The sequence below is a fragment of the Coffea arabica genome, chromosome 6e (genome assembly GCF_036785885.1).
Source record: "Coffea arabica cultivar ET-39 chromosome 6e, Coffea Arabica ET-39 HiFi, whole genome shotgun sequence".
Taxonomy (NCBI): domain Eukaryota; kingdom Viridiplantae; phylum Streptophyta; class Magnoliopsida; order Gentianales; family Rubiaceae; genus Coffea; species Coffea arabica.
This window is the reverse complement of record NC_092321.1, coordinates 18355242-18360316: the sequence shown is the minus strand read 5'-3', so window position 1 is coordinate 18360316 and position 5075 is coordinate 18355242. Positions and strand designations below refer to the sequence as shown.

At 31.3% G+C, this 5075-nt stretch overlaps 1 long non-coding RNA gene across 1 annotated transcript; it reads left to right on the top strand.

Annotated features, from left to right (window-relative positions):
- The first annotated feature begins 3393 nt into the window (after positions 1–3393).
- LOC113738208 (uncharacterized) lies at positions 3394–4531 on the top strand. The gene is made up of 2 exons (XR_003460053.2): positions 3394–4220; positions 4332–4531. It is a non-coding gene; the product is annotated as an uncharacterized lncRNA (long non-coding RNA).
- The last annotated feature ends 544 nt before the right edge of the window (positions 4532–5075 follow it).

The window sequence follows — 5075 nt, the reverse complement described above, 5'->3', positions numbered from 1 at the left end:
AACACGAATCCGTGAACCAAATTCATAAAAACAACATCTATTTCGTCCAAAGCATCCCAATCGATTTACAACATTGAGCTATTGATATTCTAGTTTAGGTGTTTTCTTGAATAGTTGAAAAAATATTTTTTATGTCTAAAAGATAATGTTCAATTTAATAAACATTTCTCTTATTTATAAATTGTAACAAACATTTTTTTTCTTGCAAAATCTACAAACAGTAAAAGAAAAACACAAAGCATTAATGTTACCAATGACCCCTAAAATTGGCTATCATATCTGGATAGAAATTAACCTTCAACCCGGGTTGAAACCTAGGCTATTCATCAGCCCAAAAAATAATTGTGTCATGGTTCAACTGTTAGGCTAAACGTAATTGACCCGTGATGACATGAATACGTCATAAATGTTTTTCTTATATATTTTGATTATTAAAAATATGCAAGTATTTGTAGATAATTCACTCTCATGTGAAAAATGCTCACTTCAATCCTTTTTACATATTTTAACCATTGAAACTCAAAAATAATTTTTTTAACTTTTTGAAGCAAAAATTAAAGGAGTTATATAAAGCATTTTTTCTAATTTTTTTTTCTTTTTTTTTCTTTTTTCATTTTTTCTAAAATTTTAACTAATTAAATACATACCAGTATATAAGAAAGGTATTAAAGAAATTAAAGGCAATAAAATACATAAAATACATTAAAGAGTTACAAAAGTTATTGTATTAGATGAGGGAGGGTTATGATGGATGGTAAGTTGGGAAGGGCTGTAAGTAAGAGATCTTGGATTCAAGTCTTCTCACTTACCAAAAAAAAAAAACAACAACAAAATTTATTGTATTAGATGTATATATGTTGAGCAAAATTTAAGATGTAATAATGAAGGAGAGAGGAAGGTTAAATAAGACAATAAATGCTAGGGAAAATGACATGTTCCATCCCTCACATTTCACAAAAGTATTTTTTTCATCATTCACTTTTAAAACAAAGCAAATTTATCCCTGACATTTAAAAATTGAATCTATTATATCCTCGAACCCAACTTTTAATCCGAATCAAATCATCCAACAACTCAATAACACATTTCGAGGACAGAATTGATATATCATTCGATCAACCCCATCACGTTCACATGACCTTTATTGAACCGAAAAAGGAAAAAATAAAAAAATTATAACATAAAAATGCCGTTTTTTGTCTTGGAATAATAGGGTTTTATTTTTGGATAAATCTTTTCATACAATGTTAGTGTATACACTTGTGAGTCTAGATGTGTACTATACATATAAAATTTGGTGTTTAAATTGAAATTGAAATAATGTGCTTGGTATCTAGACCCATCGGTTTATATAATGATGATATAGGAAAGATTAATTATTCTTTTTTATGTTATAATTTTTTATTTTTCCTTTTTGAGTTCATTAAATTTCACATGAATATCAAGTTGAGCTAACCAAATGATCTACCAATTGTATCTCCGAAATTTGTAATTGGGTTGTTGGGTGGTTAATTGAAAGTTGACTTCAGAGATGTAATAGTTTCAGTTTTTAAATGTCAAGAACAAATTTACTTCGTTTTAAAAGTGAGGGAGAAAAAGAATATTTTTGTGAAATGTAAGGAATAAAACTAGTTGTTTTCTGCTATTGCCTAGTTAGTGGAGACAATAATGTACAAAAAAATTGGTAAGATTTAAATACGGAACATAACATTAATTACCAAAATTTGAAAATTTTCTGGTCTCAATTTAAATTGTGCAGTGAACTGGCTGGGTCATTAAAAGCTGCTCTAGCTCAACGATTAATTGGTTGAACCAGATAATTTTTCTGATTTAGCCTAAAATGACTAGTTTTGTAATATGACTGGGTTTTAGGGGCTGTTCGGCTGAGTTTTAAAACAATGCCTTAAAGGTATTGAACCGGGGACATCCCCTGTTTTCCATTTTTTCCCGGCGGAGAACTTTGTGTTGGTTCCATCTACTTCTTCAATCTAGTAATAGAGCACTCTTATCCGCATGTCCAAGAGCTCATATGCATTCTGTAGTTTAGTTGTTCAGCTCAAGTCACCTTGTCTGAATGTGTAATGAAATCGTGACATTCGTGTGCCTCGAACAATCAAAGTTCTTTTGACAATCAAAGTTTGAATAAGACTTTGTATTTGAATTGCTAGGATATTATCAATTCAAACAACTTATTAGGGGACTGATTTTCAGTAGGCTGGATTAGAATGTTACGCTTAATTTGTGAACAAGCCTTATCTCTTCCTAATTATTTACTTTAGGCAAGTTGTCCTCGGAAGATGTTGAAATAATTGATAATTCCTTGTTATACTCTATCAATAAATCCCCCCACCAACGGGGGAATTCCTCACTTGTTAAGAACAGTATGTTAATTCCGGTCTTTTCCAAATTTTGTCCAAATTCAGCATCTGCATGGTTGCGAAATATCATCCACAAAATGACAAGGGTTAAGACTAGACAATAACATGTGAATCTTTTGGAAATATCAAACATTCCAGAGGATGTAAAAATGATTATGACAACTTGTGTGGGATTAAAGAAGTAAAAAGTTAGTTTTACGATGTGCATTGCCGTTATTTTGTGTAAAATATGTATTGATTCATCCAATAATGTATACATTGGTTGATATGTAACGATGTCGCGGAAATCGGTAATTATTTCACATAGGACACAGAGTCTCATACTGACTTTTTTGTTCATACCCAATTTCGGACCACATTTAATCAGTGTTTGGCCAGCTCAATTGATAAACTCAAACCGAATACACACCTGATCCCAGTTCAATAGTTGAAATCAGTTGGCCCCATTTAGCTTAAAAATACGGAGTGCGAAATTGCCATGTGAACGGATGAACACAGTCGGTGCCAATATGGACAGTGCCATTAGAATAAGGCTGGCCAACAGCCATGTGAGCGGTTTTGTTGGCTACCACCAAACCTTTAAATTTTGATGGGAGTGGAAGATCAAAAGTTTAGATCTTGTCTTTTATCAAATTTGTCATTATACGTGGTTTGTCACTTTCAGTAACTTTCTTCGATGATGTTTCTCATCACTTAGACTCCTCTTTCTCTATAATAGACTAGTTTAGATTATAAAAATATTATTGTTAAAACAATATATATATATATATCTTACATATATATAAAAATCTAAGGCTTCCCCTCCCACGTTGATCCACATGGCAAAACATGGGAGAGAAGCAACCGTTGTGTTTTTGTTTTTTTGAAAATAATCTCATAAAGTGTACCCTGATCTAAACAGTTAATAACTATTTTAGGGCATTTTTGTCCTTTACTTAAAATTACGTGTTTGCCCTTCTAAATAGGCTTCCAGAACAGTAGCTCACTATTTGGGCTGAATTTTTGTTTTTCACCTGCACTTTTTCTCCTGTTCATCCGCGTCTTTCCCTTCTCCCTCTATACTATCACTTTCTGCTTCTTTTGACTTTTAGTTTTTGCCTACCATCTTTCTGCTTCATTCCTATTTGTTTCCCGTCTATTTCTTTTTCCTCTCATCAACGAAAGGAAGAAGCTGAGTTCAACTGCTTTAACAGATGGTGTCTTCTCCTTTATTCAATGTCAAATAAACTCTTTTTTTTTTTGTAATTTCTTGCTCAGAATTTGCTTACCCACAGGATAATTCTACTTGGAAGGAGGAAAATGGGGAACTTTTGGTTAGATTAGGTTGTACTTCTTGGCCAAAAAATCACCAAAAAGTTTCCCCAAATGATGCGTAGCCTTCGGATTCATCTTATAGATAATTCTTACAGGATGTCATTTTGAGAATATTATCCCCCAACTACAACCGACTTTGTAGCCATGGGGATGCCTATCTTCTTTGCTTGACTTTTATAGATAAATTTGAGTCTTGGTTTTGATTGTCAAAATTCATTTTTTCCTATTTTATTAGTTTCAGTGTAGCTGAATGTATTCTTCTAAACTTTTAATACAAATTTAGCCCCATTTTTAAATATGATTACGACATGTTTTGATCCTTTCGATATTACTCTAATGACTAAAATAAGTTCTTGAGTAATTTTTTTCATTCTCTAAACATTCAATGCATTGCTTTTTAGTTTTTTTTTCTCTTCTTATTTTATGACTGATGACATGGAAAATTTGTAGGAGAGTATTGGAGGATTTGGGTTTTTTTGAATTTCCTTTCTCCAGAATTCTGTTCTTCTACTTGAAGTTGGCTTGAAGGTAAGATTTTTTTCCCCTTTTCTAACTTAAGAAATTTAGTGAATGACTTCTCTTTACGGGGACAACCATTCTATTAAAAGCAATTTGTGTTCTTTGTTCTCTGTTTTACAGATGGCTAGCTGCCATGGAAGCAATCATTCTACTGAAAAGCCATTTTTACATTTTCTTCTCCGTTGTACAAATGTTCCTTTTCTTTCATGTAAAAATAATATTCTAAGCAGAAGGTGAATAAATGTAATCCCTAGGAACCGATATCTTCATTGTAAAGGTGTATGAATTTTATACTTTTAAATGGAAAGGTTATTATATAATTTCATTTAAGAAGTAAGGTTCTACCTTTGCTTCTTTATTCTCATTCTTATTGATTAAACATTTACAAATGCAACACAGTATAGGATCTTTTGATCATTTACAGATGTAACATAGACTACATAGTATAGGATATTTTGATTTTCATTGGAGAGATGCTACTGCTAGAACGCAATAATTTACGCACTTAATATTTTCCACATCTTACAAGTAAATGTATTTGGCACATTATGTTTACAACCCAGATGACTAATGATGCAAGCAATTCTCAAAAGTTTTTCAATTATACCACAAAATCATTGAATTTAATAAACACATTTTCCAACCCATTTTTATATATTTTCAACCACCTTTTTATTTCACATACGTCACATCATAAAAAATATTACAGTAATTATTCCAAATAAATCCTCAAATAATAACCTATCCAAACAGACCCAAAATTTTCTACAAGAATCTCTAATATCGGATTTCTTTTCAGCTAAAACTTTAATCCTCTAGCCTAAAAATGCTTTTAAAAAATTTTCAAACTTAAAAAGAAAAAAG